The sequence below is a fragment of the Echinops telfairi genome, unplaced genomic scaffold (genome assembly GCF_000313985.2).
Source record: "Echinops telfairi isolate 266 unplaced genomic scaffold, ASM31398v2 ScPeMD7_3;HRSCAF=10, whole genome shotgun sequence".
Classification (NCBI taxonomy): domain Eukaryota; kingdom Metazoa; phylum Chordata; class Mammalia; order Afrosoricida; family Tenrecidae; genus Echinops; species Echinops telfairi.
This window is the reverse complement of record NW_022103899.1, coordinates 27,989,340-28,005,008: the sequence shown is the minus strand read 5'-3', so window position 1 is coordinate 28,005,008 and position 15,669 is coordinate 27,989,340.

Here is a 15,669-nt window from a genome sequence, read left to right as displayed (position 1 = left end):
TTCACAAACCACTCTGGGGGCGCGCCCTCCCGTCCCCTGGCGGCCCAATGGCAGCTTTGTTTTCTCTTGAGTCTCCTTCCGATTGGGCGGAAGTCGGAAGGGGCGGGCGAGAGAATGTGGGAGGCGGGGTCTGCAGCGCTCTGGGCGGATTCCTGAGGGGAGGGGCGGGGGCTGGGAGGGAAAAGTTAGGGAAAACTTTTACTCCGAATTTACTGCGGGGGGGAGGGGGGGAAACAACGCTTCAGAAAGGGAATTTACTTGAGAGATGTGCTCCTCTTCCGGGTACACTAAAACACGCATTCCTGAGCCAAAGGGCGCTTTTGCAAAAGGCTTTGGAGGGGCAGAAGCTGAGAAGGGCGCAGGGTTCTCAGCAGAGGGAGACGTGCCTCGGAGTCACGTTCGTTCGCCGGCCGGGCCTCAAAATGCTGGCCGTGGCGGGGGCTTGGGGAGCCGCGCTCTTCCCTGTGGGATTTGGTGCGAGCTGAGAAGGGGAGCGCCTGGAGGGTCGCCTTTCTCTTCCAGACCCACGCCGATCACGGAGGCCACAGCCTCCTCTCAGCCCGCGGGCCCCGAGCGGTAAAAAGAAGGAAGGGCCGCCTCCGCGCCGAAGTCGGCAACGGGCCGAGGGGCCGACTCCGGCGCGGGGACCGGCCCCAGGAGACCCCGGCCCCGGCCGCGCGCCCAGCCCGGGGCTCTGAGCAAACGAAGACGGTGTTGGGGGCCATGGTCACAAAAGTAACCCGAGACCGAACACTGCGATCGAATGCGCTCTTCGACTGCCTCGTTTTCCGTAGTTCTGCGGCGTGTGGCCACTCGGGGTCCCGTCTTGGTCGCAGGAGCAATTACGTGACTCTCCCCTTTGGAATCTCGCGTCGAAAGTCAGAATGCGTCTTAGAAACAGGGCCTGTGGCTAAGTTGGGAGTTTTCCGCACACAAAGAAGGGTGGTCTTGGTTCTCGGGTAGCGTTTTCTGGTTTGCAAGCGTTCCTTTGTTCTTGGTCACGTCTTTGCCCGGTTCCAGGCGCGCCCGGAGCGCTCGCGCGCGCCCTCGGGTGATTCCCCGAGAGGTCGGAAGTTGCGGGGAAGGTGAGGTGGGGGGTGGAGGTAGGCTGGGGTCTCCGCCTAGGGAGGGAGGCCGTGAATTCCCACGCGGGAAAGAAGGAAAACCACATCTTCATCTCTGCGTGTCTCTCTCTCTCGCCCCTTCTACTCCCCCAATCTGCGCGCGCGCGCACACACACACACACACACACACACAGAGCGATCTTGAGCTTTTTAAAACGTGGCTCCTGGCGAGCCTTCAGCCAGTCTCCGTTCCAGGCGCTGGGACTCTGAGGTTGAGTGTTTGCAGAAGTTGCTGGCCTGCCGCACTTCTCCAGTTAGAGGGAAAGAGCGAAAAAAGAAGCTATTCCGAAACCTAAGACCATTCTTTGAGCTCCCTTCCACCGGAGACTTCGGCCTGCTGGTCTCCTTTTATTTACTTTCGGTTACTGAACTTTACAGGGGTTCTGCCACTCCACAGTTCCGTGTGGTTTCCACTCGCTTTCCAATCCCTGCGTCTGGAGGGTCGCCTCTAGGCGGTGGGGCGGGCTAAGGTGTCAGACCGCTCGCAGGCTCCATCCGGCCCTCAACGGGAGTCCTCATCTTTTTTCCGCCTAGGCCTGTTTCCCCCCTCCCACCAGGGATGCTCATTTTCTCCCCCTGTTGAGTTATCTGTCTCAAGGTAATATGAAGGATGAATGATACTTGCTTTCATTCTTACCCCCCTCCCTTTTTTTTAAAGAGGCCTCGGTTTTTTTCTTTCTAAATTATTATTCATGGCAGGGTGGGTGGGTTATCACCTAACCCTGAAACTTGGAGATTGTGCGGAAAGATGTAGGTGTCTTGAAGCCAGTGCTGCTGCTTGGCTTTGTCATTTAAAGTGTGTGTTGGAGGTGGTGGGCCCCCGGAGGAAGGGGGTTTGGAAATCCTTCCTTTTCTCCGTGAGCTTCACAGTAGTCTCCTTTTCTAAATCAAATTTTCATGCTTATTCATCAGGCTGCTGACTGGAGTCATCTTTGCTTATTGAATGACAAATAGGACTGTTGTCATATAAAAAATAGGATAAATATATTTGTACTGTCTAAGACACAACTAAAACCAATTCAGTGATGAGATTCCCCCTCTCATAGTATAGCTTCAGACCACTCCCTGATGTTAGGCTGCAGAGATAAGATTTAGAACGAAAAAGAGACCCTTAAAAAATACGTGAATAAAATTACTTGGAAGAAATCTTATTTCTGTAATCAGTAGAATTGCCCCCTAGGTTATCCAAGGCTGTAAATTTGCCACACCAGACTGCAGCTGGTGGGTTTAAACTGTGGCAGGGGAGCTATAGTTGAACCATTGTACCACTAGAGCACCTTCATTTACGTATAAAGCTGTAGAAAACCCATCCCAGACGGAAAGCGTCACTGAGAGATTCTCTTGCTCTGTCCCAGGCAGCAGAAATCCAAAAGCAGACACACAAAGGCAACTTTTGAGTGGCAAGTGTTTTCTTTCTTTTTTTTTAAAGGTGATTATAAAACAAAATATCTCACACCACAATGATTATGGAAAACGAGAATTTGTTGTTTCTGAGAGGTACAGGAGCTTTCCATGCAATGTTATTAATAAAAGGAGTAGATCAGACAAAGTAAGTATACAACCTAGGAGATTTGAATAATCTGGTTTAGGCTAACTGAAGTAACATTGGCATACATTCTGTCCAGGATCGATTTAATTTTATTTTCCAAAGTAACCTCTTCCACATACAACTGCCAAGGCCACTTTCTAGTATCTTCTTTGGAGAGCTAAGGATGGACATTTTTGTTACTTGTCTGCTGCAAAACATCCAATTGTCCCTGCCCTTTAAAACAACAAAGACCTTTCTTCTCCATAGTCATATGGTCCCATAGAAAAGTGATGCTCTTCATTGGCTCTGGCTTTTTTAAGGCTACTTATTTTGGCCACTACCCAGGTTTATCTAGTTGAATTACATTCTGATGTCAGGCCAGATTTGAAAATGGCCACCTTCATGGTGCCACAGTCCTGTGGTTGTAGAGAAACTCCAGCTGCAAGAATTACTCATGCAAGACCAGAAAGGGCAGCTTTCAGCACATGGTTCCCTTCCTGACCTCTCCTTTACCAGGAAATTTGTGACATTATAGCATTGAGCACTTGAACTTGCCAGTTGTCCATTTGCTATTGGCTTTTGTTCATTTTAATTTGGGTTTCAGATCACTCCAACTGAAACAAGCTTATCACTTATCACTAAAACAAGCTTTCAAGTGTTAGAAAAGTTAAATGTCTCAATTGAATAGGCCATGCTGAAAACCTATTACGTATGGTAGGTTTCAACCTATAGAGATGATTCATATTGCCCATTCAGCCCCTTCCTTTGTTGATTGAGGGTTGTATTAGTTATCTGTTGCCACGTAACAAATTATACCTAAGCAGAGCAACTTAAAATAACAAACATGTAAGATCTCAGTTTCTGTATGTCAGGAATCTTGATGTGCTTAGCCTTGTCTCTACCGTAGAGTCTCTTACAAAACTACAATTAAGGTGTTGGACCACCTGCATTTATCTCAAGGCTTGATTGGAGGAGGATCCACTTTTAGACTCACTCACATGCCCATGAGCCAGCCTCAAGTTTGTGCTGGCTGTTAGCTTGGGACATCAATGTATTGTCATGTGGGCCTCTCTCAAGGCCACTCACAATGTAGTATTGTGCCAGAACTAGCGCCCCAAGTGGAAGGAAAGGGGCAGGGGAAGGGAAAGGGAGGGAGAATGGAAGTTATAGTTTTCTTATAGGTTACATTCTTGTCATAGTCTCTGGTGTATCCATTGGAAGCTACCAAGTCTACCCCTGAAACCCATGGAGGGTTAGGATCACTAGCAACCAGTTTAGACGCTGCCTTCCACAAGGCTTGCTCATTTGTTTCTCAGGCCACAGAGAGAATTAAGCTTTGGGCCACTATCTTTGGGGAGTGCAGAGAAAGTCACAAATGAGAATACAGTGTGGATTGATTATCATGCCACTTCCATCTGTTACAGTCAGAAGAGAAACCCTAACTCTGGGGCCAACCGCTTTCAAACACGTGCCATTGGATTCAAGGGGAAAGAATGTGGCAGGAGCTGATGAATAAAACTTCCAAGAGGTAGCCCTTCTGGGAAGCCAACTCTGTACTCCAAGGACAGGGCACTTGGTCCAAACATCCGAAGAAAGACACTCTATTTGGCTTATGAGGTAAAAAGCACCATTGGTCATGCGAGTTTGCACAGTCCGGATGTGCAGGAAGGTCTGCAGAGGTGGCTCTCACCCACTGGCTTCAGTCTGCCTTTCCCCATCGATTGCCTGCGATGCCTCAGGCTAGTCCCTTAACCTCCCCAGTTCCCCCAGGGCGTTATGGGGATTAGTGAGATCATGTTTACAAACTGCTCTGTGATCCCTGGTTGAAAAATCACCAGGGCAGATTCCTGGTTTGGGTATATGAATGAAAATCATGGGGATAAAACAAAATGCCAAGTTAAAATACATGTTTTGTGGTGCAGGCTCTTCATTGAGTTAGTGAGTTTTACATTTTTCTTGGTGATGTGCTGGGAAATACTCAGCAACCAGCTTTTCAGTATAAACGGGCCCTGGGTCTGTACATTTGCCGATTTCCAGGCATAAATACCGCCACTGGTTTCAAGTCAATGGGATGTCACAAAACTCGGAGTTTGGGGAAGATGCTCAACACCAACTCTCACATGCACCTAAGAGATGCCTTCTAACGCACTGCTGGATTCACAGAACTTGGTCTGCTCCAGTTATTTTGCGCATCAAAAGAGTTATACTTTATCAACAATAAAAAAAAGAACTATTCACACGTACAACAGCGTGACTGAGTCTCAAAAATATTATGCTGAGCCAAAGAAACCAAATGTAAAAAGTATATACCATGTAATTCCACTTACATGAAGTTCAAGAACATACAAAACTCATGGATAATGATTGAAATCAGAAAAGTGTCTGCCTCTTGGGCAGACTGGCTGGAAAGGAGCGATTGAGGGGCTGGGACAGTTCAAGATGTCAATTGGATGTTGGTGCCCAGATGTGTACAGTTGCCAAAGCATGCTAAACTGTACTCTAAGATAGATGTGCTTCACTGTATGTAAATTATACCTTACTAAAATGAGTTAATTTTAAAAAATGTGTAATTACTTCTCTAAAATAGAGTTCTTTTTCTATTTTAAAGTTTTATTGGCACCTAATTCACATATTATACAATTCAATAGTTCAGTCATATCAAGAAGAGTTGTACAATTATCACCACAATTTAGTAACATTGTTATTAGCTTCCCATTCACCCCCAACCCTGCCATGCCCTCAAGAAACCAATAATCTAGTTACTGTCTCTATAAATACACTCATCCTGGATTTGAGACATAGGAGAACATACAAACACCAATATCAAACTAATAACAATAAAACAAAATAGAGATAAACTTCAATCAAAAAGAAAGAAAATATTCAAAACTAGAACAACTTTAAAATGAGTCAAAGGGGAGATCAAATGATATGGTGCTAAATTTTAACCTAACTACCTCTGCCATAATTAACTTTCCCCAAAGTCTTATTTTTAACACAGTAACATTTATGAAGTACCAAGTGCTTTTGGTACCATGGTGCTAATTTCCAAACACCCCTGTGAGGTTCGAGATAGAACCTTCTCGTATTAGCAAAGCCTAAAACCCAGATCTGGTCTTTTCATGTCTGGTCAAAAGCCATTGCATGTACTCCTTCCTGCCCATTAGGGCAGGTAGGCAATTTGGTTGGTGGTGAATCTCTTAGTAAGAAAATCTTGGAAGTTACTGGGGAGTTCGAAATGGAAAATGCAGGCATAGGAGACTCATACTAATGAAGAAAGTCTCAGGGAACTTTCCAGAAAAATTGAGGAAAGACTTAGATCAAAGGGTCCCAAACCTGGTTGATCATTAGGATCACCTGGACAGCTTAAAAAAAAGAAATTTAAAAAAATCTCCGCTTAAAAGCCTAGATCTTGCCTCAGACTGCTAAGTCAGAATCTCTAGCATCAAATTTGGTGACTTAATTAAAAAAAAAAAACCCAACTCACTAGGATACAACTATTGATCTTTATATGTTTGGTGCAAAAGAAAAAGAGACCTAAAACTCCAGGAAGAAATTAGCCCTCAGGATTAGAGTCTACATGAACTACAACTTCATCTACCCTGAGACCAGAAGAGCTAGCTGGTGCCAGGCTGTTGTCTTGGGATATTATTTAAAATCTGTGTGAAAACTATTCTGTGGGGCGATCTATAGCTAGGTAACTGATTGGCTCATAAAACAACCATCGTGTGGGTACTGCTAACCACAAAGTCAGTGGTTCAAGCCCACCAACTCCTCTGTGGGGTAAGATGAAGCTTTCTGCCCGTGTTAAGATTTCTGCCCCATCTCCCGTCTGGTTGCTGGGGTTGGCAGTGAGTACGGGTATGTGAATGAGAACAAACTGACATTTATTCCAAGATGAGAAGGCAAGAGGGCAGAGAAACTAGATGACCATAGACAAAACAATCAGAATGGAACTAATGAGAAAACTGATACATGGTTTCTACAGTAACGTATGTCACTAAACAAATTGTGTACACATTGGTAAACAGGAACTAAATTTGCTGTGTAAACTTTTATGGGAAATCCAGTAAAATATTAAAATGATAAGAACCAAACACCTCACTGAGTAATCTTTTCTATCAGTCGGGTTTGGGGACCACTAACCCAAAGATACAATTTGAGCAGTATTATGTCCCTGATGCCTGGTAGGATGTCTTTTCTTTTGCATAAAGTCACTAACTCTGCTTAAGTTTGACCCTAAGGAAGGAAATAGTGAGAGCCATAGAGGAAGGGGGGAAGATGAGTGTGAGGTGTGTGTGTGTGTGTGTGTGTGTTTAAGAGAGAGAGAATGAGATTGGTGGTTGGATAAATGGCTGGTTGCCTGGTGTAGCGGTAGGTCTGGGTCTCAACAAGTTCACAGAGGCTATTCTGAAATGTAGCAGCTGCTACTCCCACAGTGCACAGCATTTCCTCAGGCTGCCATGGCTATCCATGTTGCTTGTGGGGAATAAATCTTGACTTCAGATGAGTGAGTCGGGAATAAGCAAACTCTGACCCAGTCATGAGAGTGTCTGGCATGAGACTTCTGTCCAACAGGATGCAGCGTGACCACTCAATCATTGGGGCATCCTGAATATTAGATATAGTGAGTGTACCTTACAGTGGGCAGAAGCTGAGAAACATTCGGGGAGAAGCAAACAAACAGAAACCAGGAAGCAGTAGACGTTTTGAGAAAATAAGAGCCAAGTGGCAGTGAGGTAAGCGTCCCCCACCTGACACCCAGTTGACTCTGACTCAGCGGCCCTATGGGAGCAGATAACCTTCCTCAGATCAGCTGGTGAGTTCAAATTGCTGACCGTGAGGTCAGCAGCTATCCTGTAACACACTGGGCATCTGGGCTCGTTCATGAGTCAGGAGAGGGAGTGGTTCCATGTGGGGACCCGCAGCAGCTGAAACAGAGGCAGAGTTGTTGCTCGTACTTGGTACTGAGTCAGGTCCAACTCATGTCGACTCCGTGTGTGCAGAGCACAACTGTGGATGGTCAAGGCTGTGGCCTTTGGAAACAGATCTGAGGTAATCACTAAAGATCTGTTTCCAAATGTTTTGCTGGGTTGGAACCGACAACCTTTAGGCTAGTAGTTGAACACACCACCAAGGACTCCAAAGACAGAGTCTCAAAGTCATGGCCATCGATTCTAACGCACAGGGACCCTATAGGGCAGGGTAGAATTTCCCTGAGCTTAGAACTCTTTACAGTACTAGAAAGACTCTCCTTTCTCCTAAGGAGCAGCTGGTGGTTTCGAACTGCTGTAGGTGTGTTTCCAACACGTAGCCTACTCTTCCACCAGGGCTCCACAAAGAGTAGTTGGGGTCTTTTTGTAGTGGAACACTATTGACGGAAGGCAAGGAGGGAGGGGGAGAGGGAGGAAGGAAAGAAAAAAAGGAGAGAAAGCTTATTTCAAAAGGAAAAGATAAAAAGACCAGGTCACGAGAACTACTTCCTGGCTTGCTTCCTGACAACTCCCATTAACAAAGCTGTCTGCTCCCACTGTCTAGAGGGAAGCTCACTAACCACATACCAGAGCCTGGAAAAGAGGGCAAACATGCCATCGTCTGTGTAAGGCTGTGTAAGGCTGACTTCAGAGGCTCAGCGCGCGCCTTGAGTTAGGACAAGGCTAGATCTTGCAGTCACTGTACCTTGCTCAACCACCTGGATAAAGGTGTGCTTATAGACCATTTTGCTTATCCAGTCATCTGTTGATGGACACTTGAGTTTTTTAAAATAATCTTTTTAGCAGATGCTTTTTCAGTTGAACACAGACTTGAGCTGCATGCCCCAGATTGAGTGGTTTGAAGGAACTGGATGAGCAGAAACAGAAAGGAGCGAAGAAGTTGATTCCTGAAGAGGGGGTGTTGGTGTTGGGACTAATAAAAACAAAACCAAAGTAGCTGACTTCCTGGCCTCAACCCCCAGAGTGTCTGTTTAAAAGTTCCCTAAGTGAGCCTAATGTACAGCCAGGATCCCAAATAAGGGATGAGAAGACGAAGGTTTTTAAAAATTGGCTTCACTTGGAAAAATGTACAAAGTCACTGCACTGTCTTGTCCAGTGTAAGAAATGTTGTGTGAGATCAGAGGAGAAATGTAATGTGTAAGGCAAGCATGGCACGTGCCTGAGCTCCACTGCAGGGCTGTGTGTGTGTGTGCACCAATGAGCAGTCTCTGCTCACCATCGCCATCTGTAAGAGACCATCTAACAATTGAGAACTAATGGGCATGGGCACTCTTTTCCAGACACACTCTGAGATGGATGTGGCATGTTGGTTTCTCCAGAGGAAAAGGCTTCGATTACAGCCAGGAAAGTTAGATGTGTTTGTAGGGTGTTGGCCCAGCCACTCATCCCGTGGCCTTAGGCCAGTTGCGTAAACTCTCTGGGCCTTAGTTTCTTCATCTGCGAAACAAGGAATTTTTTTTGTGATCCGACTCAGTTCTGATGGCCTGTGGCTTTATTATTATTATTATTATTTTTGCTGAAGATAATTGAAAAACTATTTTAGCAGTATACTAACAGGGAACGGCCAGAAATTCAAACTGGATTTAGACTATAATGAGGAACAAGGGATATCATGCTAATGTCAGATGCATCTTGCCTGAAAACAGAGAAAACCAGAAAGGTGTTTGTTGTTGTTATTGTTAGGGGCCACGAGTTGGTTCCATAGCAACGAAACACCTCTCAATCCTGTGCATCCTCACAATCGTTCTGATGCTTGAGCTCATTGTTGCGGCCCCTGTGTCCATCCGTCTGGTTCTTATCATTGTTGTGGCCCCTGTGTCCATCCGTCTTTTCCACTGCTCTTCTTCACCAAGCATGGCATTCTCTTCCATGGACTAGTCTCTCCTGGCAACATGTCCCAAGGACCTGAGATGAAGTCTCACCACTTCTTCTAAGCCAGGTTTTTAGTTCTTTTGGCAGTCTGTGGTACTTTCAGTATTCTTTGCCAGCACCATAGTTATAATGCACGGATTCTTCTTCGGTCTTCCTTAGTCAGTGTCTAACTTTCACATGCATAGGTGGCGATGGAAATACGATGGCTTGGGTCAGGCACACTGAGGTCCTCAAAGTAATAGCCTGGTTTTACAACACTCTAAGGAGGTCTTGCGCAGCCGATATGCCCAGTGCAATTCATGGTTTGATCTCTCGACTGTTGCTACCACGAGGAGTGATTGTGGATCCAAGCAAGATGAAATCATTGGCAATTTCAATCTTTTCTCCACTTACCATGATGTTACCTTTGGTCCAGTTGCGAGGATTTTAGTTTTCTTTTCATTGAGTGGTAATCCATACTTAAAGATGTTTCCTTGTGTTTCATTGGCTAGGCAAAAGCACTCAACTGTGTGGGTTATTACAAATTATGGATAACATGGTCAACAACAGGAATTCCAGAACATTTCACTGTACTCATGAGGAACCTGTACACAGACCAAGAGGCAGTTCTTTGAGGAGAACGGGGGTGGGGGGTGGGGATTTCGTGGTTTAAAATCAGGAAAGGTGTGAGTTGGGAGTACATCCTTTCACTATATTTATTCAACCTGTATGTTGAGCAAATAATCCTAGAAATTGGATTAGATGTAGAATTCAAATCCGGGTTGGAGAAAGACTCTTTAACAACTTGTGATATGCAGATGATGCCACCTTGCTTGATGAAAGGGAATAGGATTTGAAGCACATACGAATGAAGATCAAAGACATAGCCTTCAGTATGGATTACACATAACATTAAAGACAAAACCCTCACACATACACACACGCCCTCCTGTCATGACTCTAGTCCTGCTTCTCATGCTGGACTGGTACACAGGTATAGATAAGACACAGGTATAGATAAGAGAGAAAGCTCACGACATACGGAGACTTGGAACAGGAATGAGAATAGAGATACCAAAATGGTAGGGGGAAGGGGAAGAGAGGAGGGAGGAAGGGGGAACCTATTGCAATGATTGGCACATAGCTACACACACCCCTCCAGGGAGAAGAACAACAGAAACCATGGGGGAAGAGAGACAGTGGTCAGTGTCAGATATGAAAATAATAATAATTTATAATCTATCAAGGGGCCGCGGGGGTGGTGGGGGAGAGGGGAAAAAAGAAGAGCTGATACCAAGGGCTCAGTAGAAATGTCTAGAAAAGAATGATGGCAACATATGTACAAATATGCCTGATACAATTGATGTATGGATTGTAATACGAATTGTAAGAGCACTCAATAAAGTGATCTTTTAATTTAAAAAAATCCTCACAACTGGACCAATAAGCAGCATCATGCTAAGTGGAGAAAATATTGAAGTTGTCAAGGATTTAATCTTACTTGGCTCCATAATTAGACACGAAGGAAGCAGCAGTCAAGAAATCAAATTTGCACTGGGCACATCTGCTGCAAAAGACCACTGGAAAGTTTTAAACAACCCCCCCCCCAAAACAAACAAACAAACAAACAAACACAAACAAACCTGCAAACCCAAAGATGTCACTTCGGGAACTACAGCCTGACCCAAGTCATGGTGTTTTCCATGGTCTAATGCATGAAAGAAGTGGGGCAGTGTATACGGAAGAAGGAGAAAGATGGTTGTGTTTGAATTAGGGTGTAGTGTTAAATACACATGGTCTGCTAGAGCAAAACTAAATCTGTCTTGAAAGAAGTACAGTCAGAAGGCTCCTGGGAAAAGAAGGTGGCTGGAGGGGGCCCTCGTGAAGGACATCATGCTGTGTAAAGTAGAGGGTCTGTGAAAAACAAGAAGACCCTCAAAGAGATGGACTGACACGGGGTGGCTGCAACAGTAGGCCCAGAGGTAGCCTCGATTGTGAAGATGGTGCAGTATTGCAGTATTCGGTCCGTTGTCAAAGGGATCCAGAGGAGTTGGGGCTGACTTGAGGGTCCCTAGTGGAAATACCTCTCTGGGGGTTCTTCCTGTTTTCTGTGATGTCACTCACAATGGGTAACAGTGGTCCTAGGTCCTGAGGGCTGGTATCCCAGCCACCTCCATGGGGCTCTTACTGTGTGCCCCAAATCTGCTGAGAAGGCCAGGCATGCATTGCCCGGAGCGTTCCCTTGAGGACCCTGTGCCCATCCTCTTTCTTCTCTTTCACATTTCCACTGGCTTCCCTTCGCGTTCACCCCTTCCCTGCCACCTTCCTGTGGTTCGAAATAGTCCTTTCAGCCCTGGCGCTGGGCTTTTCAATTAAGGTATAGGCAAAGTGGTTTGACTCCACTGGATTACAAACTCTGAATGGGGAGAACACAGCCCTCAAACCATTTGCCTTTCAAAGCCCGACGTTCCAGGGTGGGTGGGGGGTGGGGATAGAGAAACTGCTGTGTGATCTCGAATTTGCCAGATGTCAATGTAAAGGGCCTAAAGAATTCCTAAGCCTTTGTTTACCAAATCCTCCCTCCCCGCTGCGGTCAGAACCTCGGGACAGTCCGGGCTGGAGGTTACCTTGCCGGAGAGGCCATCGAAAGGCCAGAATGGGGGGGAAGGGGTTGGGTTAGAGGTGGGGTGGGAGTGGGAGGGAGACATTTGAATTTTGTTTTCTCCTCTTAATTATCTGGGGCTGCCTTTGGAGAAATCGGCTCTCTTTGCGTTGGGAAATTAACCCTTAATCTCCACAAATGAGGGCAATCAACCAATTTACTAAATAAACACCGATCACGACGAGTGGGCTGCCCTCTTTGTGATTTAATTTGAGAAGAACGTCACCTGAGGGAGGAGGCTGGCCGGAGTTGACCTGGTGGGTCGGAGAGGACGCGGAGACTGGAGGGGGCTTGGCGATTTCCTTTAAGCCAACATTTTGGGTCCTCCTGGTTCCATTCTCCCCTTCTGAACTTATTTGGGGCCTCCTGAAGTATGCTGTTAACTTTGGCGTTGACAGTGTGAAGCTGGTTAAAGCACCTTTCATTCGAGTACTGGCTATCGGAAGCCCTTGGGACGAGGACAGAGCAGCCGTTCATTTCTCCCCTGCCTCTCTCGTTACTAAGATTCTCTCTGAGGCTTTAATTCCCTGCCCCAGTCACCGGTTATTTTGTTTATAAGTAGTCACAGAAGTTTATTTAAATCACTGGGCAGCGCCTCCAAGTGGGGTGCAGAGCCAGGCCTAGGCCATAGCTGATCCATTCAACCTTTCGTTTGAAAGTATGTAATACAATCACGTCGCCCTCGTTTATTTTTAAATGTGGGGTGCCAGTGGGTAACTGAAATAGTTGGCCGCTTACTGAAAAGTTGCTGGAGTCCACCCAGAAGGTGCCTTGAAAGAAAGTCCTGGCAATCGACTTCAGAAAAAAAAGAAAACCCGTCAAGGAAAACCCTTTGGCACACACAGTGTGCTCTGATATACACGGGGTCACCGTGGGTTGGAATCAACTCCAAAGCTACCTTTTCTCCCCTTCGTTCAAATGCACTGAGCACTGTGCTAGGTGCTGGGCGTATGGTGCCTCTGGTCTTGATTATCAGATGCCTTTTGGTTTTCAATGATGCCCTGAGTTATCGTGGGACTTTGGCACCAAATAAGGAGGTGGTCTATCCTGTGGTTTCTTAGTAGTGGGTGGTGGTGGTGGGGACTGAGTTGGAGAATGGTTTGGGCATTTTAAGAATATTTTTCAGAAGGGTCTTCAGTGTTCAGCAACCCCTTCTCTTTGTTTTACAGATGAGCAAACCAAAGGCCAAGGCTGGTGAGAATTGTCAAGGGCTTACAGTAAGAACCGGAAAGGAACTCGAATCCACATCTTTGGCTTCCTGGGGCCTCCTGTGCTTTATCCAAGAGCCTTGCCAATAACTGCCCCACTTTATTCCCTCTACTTCCTGCTCGCCTCACACTGGAAAGTCCTTTTAAGAATATTTGAGTCTGCCCTCCCAAGTGAAAGATCCGAGTGACTGGCTCAGCGGGGGTCTGGGGCTTAGGGCGTATCCCTGGGAATGCTGGGTGCCTGTGGCCTCTCCCGCCTGTCCTCCAAGGCCTGAGCTGAACCCCCACAGCTGTGACTTGTCATGAAGGGACTGCCCAGGTCCAGCCTGACCCCAGAGGCAGGGGAGGGACTTGGGACTATCCCTGTTGGCTGGGCCGGGGAATGGGCTGTTGGCCCATCTTGTGGCCTCCAGCAGACTCGTGAAGAATGGCTACCAAAATGGAGGCGTTTTGAAAACAGCCAAGGAGGCGGGAGAGGAAGCATTTAGAGAAGAGATAAACAGAAGACGCGCCAGACTTCTCACCCTAGCAAAAGGGGCTTTGGTTTACCTGTGAAATTCCACTCCTCCTCTTTCCCCTAACCTAAGATTTATAAAGCCAGTTCATGGCACAAAGAAGCTATTTTAAAAGCCGAGTTCTAAGGGGCCACATTAATCTGGTTGTTTCTCAGCACCCAGCGTGGGTGACGTCCTGACTTAAATTCCAGCTGGACAGTTAGGGTCGGTGTTTGGGCTGGCTGATTCCAGTCTCTGGATTACTCATATGATTACTGTTTTTATTCATAGTTAACGTTAACCAAGTACTTGCTAAGGAGCTCTGATGGTGCAGTGGATAAGCATGGATAAGCCGACTAACTGAAAGGTTGATGGTTCGGATGCACCAGCAGCTCTGTGGGGGGGAAACCTGGCAATCTGATCCCGTAAATGCTGTTGCTATCCATCGGTGCTAACAGAACAAAACATCCCCAATCCTGGAACCCGCTTCTCAGTTGTTAACGTCTTTGAGCCAATGGTGGCAGCCACTGTGCCACCAATCCATCTCATTGAGGGTCTTCCCCTTCATTGGTCATCCATTTTAACGCCCCCCACCCCATGTCCTTTTCCAGGGCCTGGTGCCTCCTGATACATATCCAGAGTCAGTCGTCAGTCAAAGGCTTGCCATCCTCACTGCTAGGAGCCTCTGGCTGTCCCTTTCCAGAGACAGATTCCTCTGCTCTTCTAACACTTCACAGTACTTTCTTTTTAAAAAATCATTTTATTGGGGGCTTGTACAACTCTTATCATAATCCGTATATACATCCATTACGTCAGCATCGATGAAACCCACAACTTTCCTCTAGTTCTTAAATGCTTCCTCCCCACATTATCAAGATCCCATTTCTACCTCACAGTACTTTCAATAGTCTTCCCTAGCTCTCCCCCAGCCTCCGTCCTTCACCTCCCCCTTGCACAAGCACATGCAGCGACTGAAAGGACTACTATGGGTCAGGTACTCAGTTCTCAAAGCGGTTGGTATCTTTGCTCTTTAACATTTTAAAGAGGGTTTTTTTTGCAGCCAATTTATGCAATGCGATTGATTGTTTGATTACAGCCTAGGAAACAAGGTGGGGCAGTTCTGCTTTGTCCTGCAGCCGCACACAATGATCTTGTGAGGCTTTTGTTAAACTCTTAACTCACACTAGCTTCATCCCAACAGCCCTTTGAAGCAGCTACTATTTATTTGATCCCATTTACAGATGGGAAAACCAAGTTATAGAGAAATCCAAGGTAACATGCGTAATAAGTAAAAGGACTGGACCTTGAACCCAGATCTCACGCTGTAGAAAACAAGTAGTTGGAAGGGAAGAAGTTCAGTCTGTTCCTAAGAGCACAGACCATGTAGAACAGCAGTTCTCCACCGTCCTCATGCTGCCTCCCGTTCCTACAGGTTCTCATGTGGTGGTGACCCCCAACCATAAAATTATTTTCATTGCTACTTCATAACTGTCATTTTGCTACTGTTATGAATCGTCAGGTAAATATCTGATATGCAGGATGTATTTTTTTTATTTTTCCAAAGGTTTTATTGAGGTGTAGCATACATACCATATAATTCACTTTTTGAATTATATTTATATTTTGAATTATATATTTAAATCGTTTTATTAGTGGCTCATACAACTCATCACAATCCATACATACATCAATTGTTTAAAGCACATTTGTACATTCATTGCCCTCATCATTCTCAAAACATTTGCTCTCCACCCAAGCCCCTGGCATTAGGTCCTCATTTTCCCCCTCCCTCTCCCCTCCCCCCTCCC